Source organism: Balaenoptera physalus (assembly GCF_965194825.1).
Source record: "Balaenoptera physalus genome assembly, chromosome: 1".
NCBI classification, from domain to species: Eukaryota; Metazoa; Chordata; class Mammalia; order Artiodactyla; family Balaenopteridae; genus Balaenoptera; species Balaenoptera physalus.
In genome coordinates, this window is record NC_138882.1 from 177,642,884 (window position 1) to 177,656,325 (window position 13,442).

Genomic DNA, 13,442 nt, shown 5'->3' on the forward strand with positions numbered 1-13,442 from the left:
CCCTGGCTCTTGTCCCCGTTTGAAAGCAAGAATGTTTCAAGGAGGCAGAAACTGTAAAAACGAGTACAAAGTTTATTATTAGAGACACAGCACAACAAGTGGGAGAGCACACAGAGAAAGAGCTTAAGACTGAAGCAAGGCTGAAATACACGCCCAGAGAGAAAGGGTGTGGGCGTCCTTCCTAATGAGGAGGAGCGCAGGAAAGAGGTGATTTAAATCGCTTGTATAGCGCAGTCCTTCTGGGTCTTGGTTTACCTTTGGCCAATCATCTTGTTTCTTTTTTCACACCTGACTGGGCCCAGGATCCTCCCCAACATGTGTGCTCAACTTTTCGCTAAGACGGATCCCACAGCAGAGGCCTGTGACGGTATGTCCACCCTTATTATGGGATGGCGGCCCCTCCTTTTTGACCCCCAAGGAGTCTTTCTGCTCCTGTGCAGTCAGGGAAGTTTCCCTGACCTCAGCAGTGGTCATCTTACTTCTTTATTCCAGCAGAGCTCAGCTTCTGCCGCTAGCTTTGTCCTTGGAGTGTCTGGGGGAAAACAAAGCTTCACTTTTAGTCCACTTGACAAACACTAGCTCTCCAGCCCAGGAGCCCATCTACCTCCTACCTCGGAAGGGTAAGGAAGGGAAGCGAGGGCTAATACCTGGGGACATATTAAAGGGAAGGCATCTCTTCCTCCATGAGAAGAAGGAGGAAAAGCCAGATGCAGGTGAGATGAGGATTCCTGGGCTGTGACCTATTAGGAAGCATTCTCAGGAATAACCTGAAGGGAAGCGGAAAAAGAAAACAGGAAGGGAAGGGGGCCAAGCAAAAATGCCATGACAGCAAAGTGCCATGAAGAACACCCTGACTTGGGTTCATCCCCCCGGGGAGCTCTCACACCTCGGAGTCATCCCAGTCATGGGGCAAGTTTGTGGGGGTATTTATACTCCCGAACCCGTCAGTCAAAGGTTAAGAGCTGCCCTTTGTGGGTGGAGGTGGGGAGGATGACAATTCCCGGCCACCTCAGGTTTTCTGTGCGGGCAGAGTGATTCAGGCAGCCTGAGGGCAGTCCTCAGACAAGAGACAGAGGTGCTGGCTGTGGGGAGTGAAGGCACATGGGGGTGCTGGTGTGCCCCCAGACAATGAAGGAATCCAAGGTGACATGGGCAGAGTTCTGGCAGCCTCTGCTATACAGCTGTGGGTTGGCAGGACAACAAGAGAGTAACACATGAAAGATTCTATATCCCCTTCTATTCTATAGGGAAGACATTTGAGGAGAATGAAGAAGGTTTAAAGTATGAAAGAGGTGCTCGCTTCAGCAGCACATATACTAAAATTGGAACGATACAGAGAAGATTAGCATGGCCCCTGCGCAAGGATGACACTCAAATTTGTGAAGCGTTCCATATTTTGGGGAAGCAGATTCGTGAAGGATTCCATATTTTTGGGAAGCAGCCGTATAGCACAGGGAGATCAGCTCGGTGCTTAGTGACCACCTAGAAGGGTGGGATAGTGAGGGTGGGATAAGATGGTAGGAGGGAGATGCAAGAGGGAGGAGATATGGGGATATATATACATGTATAGCTGATTCCCTTTGTTATAAAGCAGAAACTAACACACCATTGTAAAGCAATTATACTCCAATAAAGATGTTAAAAATAAATATATTTATTTATTTATATAATAAATAAATAAAATTATTTTATTTTATTTATTTAAAAAATAAATAAATTTTATTTATTTATATAATAAATAAAAAATAAAGTATAAAAGAGAAAGCTGATCAGGAAGGTACAGAAAGATTGCCAGGCAACAGTGAAGTCCCAGTTGAGAGAGAGACCATGACCTTGTTATGGCACAAACACCAACAGCATCCAGGTATAACAGGACGGTGGGGCAAAAGAGGAGTGATTGGCAAAGATGTGGTAAAGGCATTCGGTCTTTCCTGGGCAGGAAAGGAACTTAGAACCTTAGAACTGAATAGAAAGGGAGACAACGGAGAGGCCAGGGGCTTGGCAGTTTTAACAAATTTGAAGAACAGGTATTGTGGGAGCAACTGTGTTAAAAAAATGTGGAAGGATGAGAGGGTGTGGTCCCAGATTTAAGAAATGATGATGCAAGGTCCAGGCTGTGGCCATTATGGTGGGTTTACCTAAGGTGGAACAGAGGGGAAGGTCACTGGAGTTGAGGAGGTCAAAGAACCAACAGGCTGCTCTCACTACGTTGCTGGTGCCTGAATCACCCACTCCTCTTCCCCGCTCCTCTCCTGGCTGAAGCCTGGGGGACCACAGCCAGAAGCTGGGACCACCGCAATCCTGCCAACTACAGAGCAAGGATGAAACAGAATTTAGAAACAATTGTTTGGCTTGAAGACCAGAAAACCAGACACTATGAGATTAAAGACAGAAATAATTTAAGAAACGTTCACAGCAGTGACTGACCCAAGTTCTTTGAAAGGTATCTCAGTGCCATGAACTGTTTTTTCAAGATCGCCAAGTAGCAGTTGACTGGCTTCTTGGTTTAGCTGTTAGACTTGACTATGGAGGTAATGCTGAAAAATACAAAGACTTGGGACTTGATGGTGCAAAACATGCAGACAGTGCAACGAAAAATGCAGAGCCAATGATCAATTTGGATGTAAATAATCCTGCTAGGAAGCCTGGGGTAAAGGCTTTGCTAACCTCCTTTGGGTTCAGCGTCACAGTGATTACGTGGTAACGATTAAGGCAATTCTCATTATGGTCCAGGAGCTCCTGAACAGGATGCAGTTGCTGGAGGAAATCGAACAAAAGAAGGCTTGCCTGTTGCTTTAGACAAACATATTCTTGGTTTGGACACAGGAAATGCAGTTCTCCATGAAGCTACTCAAATTCTGTTGCATATAGAAGAGCTCAGAGAGCTGCAGACAAAAATGAATGCAGCCAGAGTGGCTGTTCAGACGATTCTTGCTGATCCAAAGACAGACCACAGGCTGGGGAAAGTTGGAGGACGAACACTGTAGGATTTCAGCTTCTCACCCTGCTTAGTACAATTGGGAACCACGTACACTCTGGCATATGTTTGGAAATCAAATGTCACATTTTCAGAGGAGAAACCCCAGAAAATGGATGATGGTCTAGAGATTTACCATCATTGCTTTTTCTTTAATAAAGTCCTAGGAAGTGGGGAAAAGAAAAGAGAACTAACAGGATGGGTGTGGAACGGGTCATGTATGTGGACACTGAAGACGTACAGGAAGCCTCAGAGCCAGGGAGAAATGCTGACAGTAACAGCCATCACTGCCACATACTGAGTGCTTCCACCTGCTTTATCTCATTTCATCCTTCTCTTCCTTCAGGTCTTAGCTTAAATGGCACCTCATTCCCTAACCCCCTTCCCATCATAGTTCTCCTTCATTCTATCTCAAACTCTTCATAGAACATATATCAATTTATAATTATTTTCTTCTGTTCACTTTTTAGCTGAATGACTGTCGAACGCCAGTAACTATTCTCCAAGGTGGTTACTATTACCATCCCATTTTACATCTAAGAAAATTTAAGCTCAGATATTATTAAGTGCTTTACCCAAGAGCACACAGTGAGTAAGTGGCAAACCTGAGACTGGAACCCAGGAACATCTGACTCCAAAGCCCACATTCTTAATGGTAACACCTCCAAAAACTTTTCAGTGACTGACAGGAGATGACCAGGAAGTGGGGAGAGAGCAGGGCAGAGATGGGTGTACTACCCTGTTCTCAGGTTATACGGTAGTTGTAGGACCAAGGACCTCCATACTAGAAATAGTTCAGAAAGTAGCACTGGGAAGGAAGGAGGGCTTTTAACCTACCTTCGGACCCCAGGTGTTCGAGGTGTGGGCAACGCATAGTATCCTTTTGAGAGAGCTGCAGAGAAATCTCTCGGAGAAGCTCTGGGTTTCTGTTAGCCAAGAGGTAGAGGGAAATTTCCATGAAGAGCTCACACTCCTCGGGAGGGTTTGCTTAGCATAGGATGAGGCTCCAGGGGGTGCAGTGGAAGGCGTTAGGGGAGCAAAGCAGCAGGAAGAGGCAACACAGAGCAGAATGTAGACGAGGGTGTGAAAGAAGATATATAATGGGGAGGCTTATATTTTGAGCACTAAACCAAGGATCAGAGGGTTGTGGGGAAGGTCAGGTTCAGCTGGCCACATATTTGCAAAGAATCATTCTTACCAGTCTTCTGATGGGCAGGAGAAATTCAGAGCATTCTGGAAGAAGTCAGTCTTGTCCTAAGTTGGTTGGGTTTTGAAGACGGTCTCATCCAGGTACACTGACCCATGAGAGTTCTATTTAGTCCCCAGGACTCTATCAGCAGTTGAACACAGCAGAGGGAGTGGACATGATTCAGGTCTCCAGGAATGTGTCAGGGATGGCCTGTACTGATTTGCTTCAAACGGAATCAGGCAGCACAACAGGGTAAGCCTGCAAGTCCCTAGGCAAAAACTGTTTACTCAGCTCTGTAACTCCAGAATGTAACAGATGCCCACCTCACATACCAGAATGAAGCTCGCTAAATGCTTGTTGATTGAATGATTGCGGGTTTATACTCTTTGTGATGGAATTCAGCACAGCCATCTAGTAATATGGAGTATCATAGAGACATTTAAGTTCAAGATTAGATTTGAGTAAAGATTGAATCAGTAGATCTCCCCCGCAAAATCCTTGAAATATAGCAAAATGGATACTATTTTTTTGTGTGTAGTGAAAAAGCCTAACATAAGATTTTCCATCTTAACCATTTTTAAGTGTACAGTTCAGTCGTATTAAATATATTCACATTGTTGTGAAACACATCTCCAGAACTTTTTCAGCTTGTAAATCTGAAGCTCTATACTCATTAAACAACCCCCCTTTTCCCCCTGCTCACCAGCCCCTGGTACCCACCATTCCACTTTCTGTTTCTATGAATTAGACTACTTTACATACCTCATATAAGTGGAATCATACAGTATTTACCTTTTTATTATTGGCTTATTTCGTTCAGCATAACATCCTCAAGTTTCATCCATGTTGTAGCGTGTGACAGGATTTCTTTTCTTTTTAAGGCTAAATAATATTCCATTGTATGCATATACTATATTTTGTTTATTCATCTGTTGATAGACATTTGGGTTGCTCCTACCTCTTGGCAGTTGTGAATAATGCTACTCTATATATGGTTGAACAAATATCTCTTTGAGACCCTCCTTTCAATTCTCTAGGATATATATTCAGAAATAGAATTGCTGGACCACATGGTAGTATTATTTTTAATTTTTTGAGGATCTTCCATACTGTTTTCCATAGTGGTCGCACCATTGCACGATCTTGACAACAGTACACAAGGGTTCCAATTTTACCACATCCTCACCAACCCTTCTTATTTTTTTTTTATAGCCTTTCTAACGGGTGTGAGGTGTGGGTGTGAGATGTGGGGTTTTTTTTTTATAGCCTTTCTAATGGGTGTGAGGTGATATATCATTGTGGTTTTGATTTACATTTCTCTGATGATTAGTGATGTTGAGCATCTTTTCACATGCTTGTTGGCCACTTGTATTCATCTCTGGCGAAATGTTTATTCAAGTCTTTTGTCTATTTTTTGTTTGGAGTATTTGGGTTTATTTTTGTTTGCTTTAGGAATTCTTTATTTATTCTAGATATTAACCCCTTATCAGACATATGATTTGCAAATAATTTCTCCCATTCCCTAGGTTGCCTTTTCTTGTTGATTGTGCCCTTACATGCACAAAAGTTTTTAAGTTCGATGTGGTCAAAATGTAGAAGATTTTTTTAACCACAATGAAGCAGCTAAGAGATCGTGGACTAATACATCTAATGTTGGCAAGAAAATCTTGCTTACGTGATTAGGAAGATATTCAAGGTAAACTGACATTTTCACTAAAACATCTCTTTATTTGAAGTGTTGGCTTTGGAACTGAGCCTGCAATTACTCTAGGCTGTATTCCTCAAGGGGCTCAGTACAACACTGGACCTGCTTAATACAGTAAAACTGATGTTATAAAACTTGGTGCAATAAGATGACAACAACAAAAACTAAAAAAACTAAAAAATAAAATGAAACATGGTGCAGAAATTATCACTAAGGAAATGTATTAAGCAAAACCAGTAATATTAGTGGTTTAAAAGTTGCCACCTGGATTATGCAGCCATTACTTTTGTTTGTTTTTCGTCCGCACCACGCAGCATGCAGGATCTTAGCTCCCCCACTGGGGATCAAACCATTGCCACCTGCAGCGGAAGCATGGCGTCTTAACCACTGGACCACCAGGGAAGTCCCGCAAATGTTAATAAAACCCTGAAAGGACATGATAGAATGCTTTGGAAGTAATGTTAAGAAAAAAAAGTTAGATATAAAATTGTAGAATTCATTTTCATAATTTTAACAAAACACATGCAAGACCATAAAGCTGAAAATTCTGACGGAACATTGCCAAGACACATTAAAGAAGACCTAATTAAACAGAGAGGTATACACCATGTTTATAGATTGTAACATTCAATATTGTTGAGATACTTTAGTTATCTTAAAACCACTAATGCCCATCAGCAGTAATTCATTATTTAAAATGGTGGTTTATGTTTTATATTACTAACATCTGAAAAGTATAAGCATTTTACTGGGATACTCTATATTGTTGAATTTGATTGATTTCAGGGTGGGCTCAACAAAAAAGTAGTTTCTGAACCTGCAAAGGAGATGACCAGAGCTAGGATTGTGGGTTTTTTACTGGGGACAATCCTATTTTTTACTGAGTGACTGTCCTACAAGTGAGCAAATCCTTTCTGACTCCTCTTCAGCTATAATAATCTGGGATTAGCCTCAGCTTCAGAGGTAGAAGCAACATGTGGAATCACCTCTCAAGATGGTATGAATAAAATAGTCCCTAGGGCAAGAAATCTTAAATTTCCCCATCAATAAAAAGAAAGTATTCCCATGCTCCTGGGTGATGGAGCTGTATTCAGATAAGGTTAGAGCTTTAGATCACTGGAAAATTAACTATTCACGTGAAAGTCATTAACTGGTCTCATGCCCTAGGGCACTCCAATATGAAAAGTCAAGTTGAAGAGGGAGAACCAGCCAGCAAGGGAGACTGAAAAAGAGTGTCTACTAGGATGGGGTGGGGAACCCTGTGTGGTGTCATAGAAACCAAGTGAAGAAAGTATACTAGGTACTGTATGAATCAGGATCCAATCAAAGGAAAGCAAACCAGTTCTAGGTATTTCAGACAGAAGAATTTAATAAAGGAACTGGCTACAAGAGTATTAGAAGAGATGGAGGAGCAGAAGAGGAGAGGGGCGATTACTCAAAGATTATTAACTTCAGGAAGCCATCACCACTCTGGGCTAGAGGTGCAAAAATGTTACCTGAAGCCCGGGGCACAGTATCCCTAAGGTTCCTGTTGGTTGTTGGAGCCCAGTTGTCTGAGCAGGAGCCTGGGAGCCTGCACTTACAGGTTGTTGCTCCTGTGTCCACAGGCACCACCCAGATCCACTACTGCCATTGTCACTAGAGCCAATACTGTCACCACCACCAACGCCGTACTGCTCAGCTGTACTGCTGTCACTGATGCCAAAGACACCACAAGAAACCAGAGTCAGAAAGGGAGGCAATTCTCTCTTCCTCTCATCTTCCAGTGCCTTTCGTTGACAAAACCTAAACAGAAACCAGCTAGCTCGGGAGTCTGGAAAATATCATTGTCTCTCTCTGATACATAGCAGAGCACAGAAAGGCAGATAAGGGCCGAGAGCAATAGACAAATGACCAGCATAGTCTACCCTTCTGGTCATTCAGCATCCTTTCTCATTCTTCTACCTATATTCAGGTCAAAGACTCAAAGACTAAATTGAAGTTACTTACCAATGTTGCCTACATCTTAGAAACCTTTCATAGCTCTCCATTACCTTCAGAGTAAAGTCAAAACCCCATAGCTTGGAGGTTAAAAACCTACCAAGCTAGACCAAGCTTCCTTTCGTAACTTCTCACTATTCCAACTAGATTGATCCATATTTCATTTCCCAAACACATCTGGTATATTTCTCCCTCTAAGCCTTTGAGCTTGTCATTTCCCCCACCCAAAATGCATTCCCCTTCTCATCTTTTCTACCTCCTCTGCTCCAAGCCTACCCAACGATCACAGCATGGCTCAGGTTCAATTCCTCCACACAGCCCCCTCCCAAAGGCGCCAGCCCTCAGCACTCTTCCACTCTCTGAATTCCTCAAGTCTATGCCACTGATAGAGACCAACTAGCCTTCCTGGCATCCCCATGGCACCTAGTGGCATATTGCCTCCAACCTATCCATTTACTGGCTGATTTCTGGCAGTGGAGGATAGGGAAAATGAATTGGCAATACATAGCCGACTGTTAATTGGAAGCCCAAGGCACTTACTGCCCGATATCAGCTTCCTGCCGTCTCCCATAGGCCCCACTAAGGCTCTGCCTGTTTAATTCTGAATTATAATTTGGAGCAGTTCATCAGTTCTCCATAGCAACCTTCAGAGGAGCTCAGAGGGCCTCCAGAGACATTGTTCTCAGATTACTACCAAGCTAGCAACCTGGTTGAGGGTATTACTAAACCACACAGCTTGCCAGCTAATGTCAAGTCAAAGCAGAAGCAAACAAAGTGTTTTCAAGGGTGTTGCTCAACAGGAATCATGTGCCCTGAGAAAACTTGCAAAGACTCAGAACTAAACAAATTTCTGCTTAGCCATCCCGAATCTGCTCCTGACAAAGATTAAAAGAAGCAAAGCAGCTATAAATCCTCCTTCTCTATGGAAGTTTAAGATGTGGTTCAGGGCTTCCCGGTGGCGCAGGGGTTAAGAATCCGCCTGCCAATGCAGGAGACATGGGTTCAAGCCCTGGTCTGGGAAGATCCCACGTGCTGCGGAGCAACTAAGCCCGTGCGCCACATCTACTGAGCCTGTGCTCTAGAGCCCGCGAGCCACAACTACGGAGCCCGCGTGCCAAAACTACCAACGCCCGCGCACCTAGAGCCCGTGCTCCGCAACAAGAGAAGCCACCGCAATGAGAAGCCCGTGCACCTCAATGAAAAGTAGCCCCTGCTCGCCGCAACTAGAGAAAGCCTGTGCGCAGCAACGAAGACCCAACGCAGCCAAAAATAAATAAATTCAAAAAAAAGATGTAGTTCAGAATACTAACTCCTACCAACAAAGAAAATTGTTCATCAACACGAACGGCAATCAGCAAAGAACCAAAGACGTGGTTCTTGTCCCAGTTCTGCCCTGCATGAGGCATGTCCCTTTCCCTCTCTGGATCTCAGTTTCCTCATCTGAAAAATTAGGAATTTGAGCTAGACAATCCCCAAGGGCCCTTGCAATCATAAAATCCAAAGACATCTTTAATTACTTTCTGGTCTCCTTTTACAAAACATCCAATTATTCATTGAAGACTATTAATCATCTATTATCTTGAGAGCCACCACGTATGACTGTTCAGATTGTACGCTGAACAAATCCAGAGGGCACCATCTACGTTAGGTTTGTGTGAACTGTACCCCTGTGTTGAGTTGTACACAACCTGAACATCTAAACATAGCAGCCTTGATTATGTTCTTCAATTCTGACAATATTTAAGTTTTCACCTTTTATTTTCTTAATACCCGTTGTTTCCTGACCTTGGGTCCCTACCAGCAGAGATGAAACTACATTAATATCTGGTACTGAGTTAAGTACTCTCTTATTGATTAACTTTTAATCATGGACAAGAAATGAGGAAAATAACATTAATACACTATTTATTGACCACATATGTGCAAGATACTTTACATATATTAACATTTAATCCTTATGAAATCCTATCAGGGATAAATATTTCATCCTTATCTTTGGATGGGAAAGTCGAGGCTTGGGGGGACTAAGTAAACTACCTCAGTGTTCCTAGCCAGAGCTAGAAAGTGGCTGAGATGAGGATTCAAAGCCACGTCTGACTCCAAAACTCATCCTCTTTCCACTCCACCATCCATGACACCTTCTATACGCTCCACACTCTGCCAACAAGCTTGACATTCTTCTGATATCAGCGAACACGTACAAGTAATTGGAACATTCAGTTAACCAGAAACAGCAGTAACGTTGCATAATCACACTAGAGAGAAGTCAACACTCACCCATTTCCATCCTGATGTTGCCACTAACTAGAGATGTGCTTACCTCTCTGTGGGCCTGTGCTCTCATTTCAAATAGGAGTGATGTCTTGGGACCTTTTTAAGTAAGCTAAGTACCAGCAATTCCTATAGCAATGAGCATTTAATTATTTGCGTTCTCTGAGTTTTCGTAAGTCTTTTTGGCTCCAGCTAAACAGTTGTGCTACTCTTGTGACCGCTTCAGCCACCAAGGAGAGTTCTTTGTGGTCCTTGCTTCTTTGTGCCTCCCTCAGGGCACTCCTGTACTTCTTCCCCCTCAGCCTCAAGATCCCAGGTCTGAGAACTTATTCCATGTAGATTTGTAGGCTTTGAGACACTAGCCTATTATCAGCAGCCCTTGTTTCCTTCCCTCTCGTTTCTCCACTTCTTTCAGGATTTCCCAGTGAATGGAGCATTGCATTCCTAAAGAGGGCTGATGTCAGAGTTGTGGTCAAACAGGAGGTGAAATGGAAGGACAGATGCTGGCTGCTCCTTCACAGACCCTGTCTTTCGACTCAGCGTCAATCAACAGAACTAGAGGATGTCCTAATGAGCAGCCGTAACACTTTCAGATCCAGACCAGGTTTTCCTTCTCAGTATGAATAGTCAATCATCACGACTATGATTATGAGGGTAGGGGAAAAAGGAGATCTAAATAAAATTAAAACGTGAATTATTTCCCAAGTGCAGCTGTTTTCTGCTCCATAACACCTGGATACAAGATATAATATTTTCTTTATTTGTCTATGTCATACTATATCTGGCTCTGAACTCTTACCTATGTGGATGGGAAAAAAATATAATCTTCATTATATGTAGAGGCCCACATCCTTCCCCTTCCCCTTCCCCCAGAATTGTACTTGGGTATCAGGGCACTTGGGCAACGCTGAAATTTGCGGGAAGGTTCTCTGATCCTCGGTGTGTCGAGGTTGGCACTAAGAGGCTCATTACCCAAAACTATATGGCCCATTAAAAGATGACAGTTCATAGCCCAGTTCAAAGTGAGTGGGGACCTCAGTCACTCCCAAGATTCCCATGATGCTGAGGGTTTAAACCCCAGGTTCCACGCATCACTTCCAACAGAGGAGCAGCCCCTCTTGGAATGCTGCTTGGTGGCTGGGCACTGGTCTCTGCCACTCTTGTGACCACCACTGCCACCAGGGAGAGTTCTCTGTGGTCCCTGCTCCTGTGTGGCTCCAGCCTGCTGTCTAACTCTGGAAAAGGGACGTGTGATTGGTGAAGCTTAGATCACAGGTCCATACCTTTGCTACAAGGGAGGCTGGGAAAACAAGCATCTATACTGTGAGGCAGGCTCTGCCTCTTACCAAGACATGGAAAGCGAGGGATTCCCCAGACAAGTCATGGGCAGGAGCAAAGAAGGACAATGTCTGTACTGCTTTCACCTGTGGATCTTGGCAAAACCCCTTGTCTTCTCTTGGGCTCAGCTTCCTCAACTGAAAATAGAGCTAATGACACTGACTTCACAGCGTAAAAGCCCAGGAGACAAAGGCATACCTGGGCGACCCAGCCTCCCTGTCTCCTGGGTGTGTCAGGACGGGGCAAAGGGAGCCGAAATCCCAGGGGAGGGATGAGATGTAGGGAGCATGCCTGGAGTTGATATGTTCTGACCATCAAGGCAAGGACCTGAGCTGAAATGCGCTCTAAAAGTGGGAATCATCCAGAAGTCATCCCTCTCCAACAGTTAATGCGATGGTCCAGCCACCGCAGGGGGTCTTCCAGGTCCCGACGGAGAGGGGTAAGGGACTGAATAGCACCGTGAGTATGGGGTCAGAAGGACCAAGACAACTGATGGTTGCAAGGCACTTTATTTAGAATTTACTGAATCTTATATAGACAGAAGAGGAACTCATTATTAGACAATGAACCCATAGAATTGCTTATCGTCTCAGTTCATTCACCACCATGGACGTCAACAAGTTTACAACTATCCTTGAACATTATCTTCCCTTAACCAGGCACACACACAGCCCCCAGCCATAAGGAACAACCAGGACTCTCAGTTCCCTGAGGTCTCCTGGCTTGAGATAGCTTTGCTAATCTCTTTTATATCCCTCAGGCCTGGGAAAAAGAGTGCATTCCAAGTCAAGGGTAAGGGCTTTGCTTTCTGTAAGAAACATACTGTCTCCTCCGGCTAAGACTGCATGCTTCCCACAAGTTAACATTGAGCCAAGAGCATTCTAGAAGGAGTCAGACTTCAGGAAAGGAAAAAGAGAAAGAAAAAGGTGCTTTAAAATGGGACACTGTGTGCACATGGAGCCAGGAGAGGGAGGAAAGTCAAAACGTAGGGTAGTGCTAAAACATTGGTCATCTTGCCCTAAATCAGGATTGGGTAACTGAGGCAGCTTCTCACAGAGGGCTCCAAGCCTTCGGATCTTCCCACATGCCTGCGGGCTGCCTCTTAACCAAGTTACATAGTTGCCAGTACAGCAGCAGTTAGGCTAAACAATTAAATCTCTGCCTCTTTGCTTTTCATGCTGAAGGTCTCTCCATGTGAAAAAATCTAATGTGATTTTTCCCCCCATAACTGTGTGCCTCCTCTCATGTTCCAGACAGGAAAATAAATAACAATTGATTATGAAATATGGTTCCAAAAAGAATGTTGAAGACTTGTTTACTGGTGTTTTTAATCTCTACAGTAGTTTGAGCTCAAAAATAATAATAAAAACACTATGACTATATACAGTGAAAGATATATACATATTTTTAAAACACCCTGCACAATTCCATAGTTACTCTATATTTATACACCATATACATGTGTGTGCATACATATAGAGAGAATTTGTCTATATATGTATACACATATAATCACTGAATTGTACACTTTAAATTTTACTAAAAGTTTTACTAAAAATTATTGAATTGTACACTTACAGTGGGCATATTTTATGGTATGTAAATTATACCTCAATAAAGCTGTCTTTAAAAACCACCCTACACAAGATTTGAAAACAAACTACAAACTAGCAGAATATATTTGCCATGAAAATAACTGTAACGGAGGTATCCTTACTATATAAAGAACTCCTCAACATCCTGAGAAAAATGTTTACATCCGAATTGAAAAATGGGCTAAAGGAGAAACAGAAATGGTCAGTAAACATGAGAAAAATCTTCATTTCACTAGCAATCAAATAAACGTAGTTTTAAGAAGTAAAAGTTTTAATCTATAAGAATCTAGAAAATTGCAACTTCTTTTTAAATATGATGTCCAGAATTGGTGAGAGTAGCCGACCCAGGCTGGGAAAACTCCTAGATCTCCTAGATATCATCTCCCT

At 43.1% G+C, this 13,442-nt stretch overlaps 1 pseudogene across 1 annotated transcript; it reads left to right on the forward strand.

Annotated features, from left to right (window-relative positions):
* Positions 1-1,906: 1,906 nt before the first annotated feature.
* LOC309658477 (RNA transcription, translation and transport factor protein pseudogene) lies at positions 1,907-2,987 on the forward strand (annotated as a pseudogene). The gene is made up of 2 exons: positions 1,907-1,911; positions 2,263-2,987. The product of its transcript is annotated as an RNA transcription, translation and transport factor protein pseudogene (transcript).
* The last annotated feature ends 10,455 nt before the right edge of the window (positions 2,988-13,442 follow it).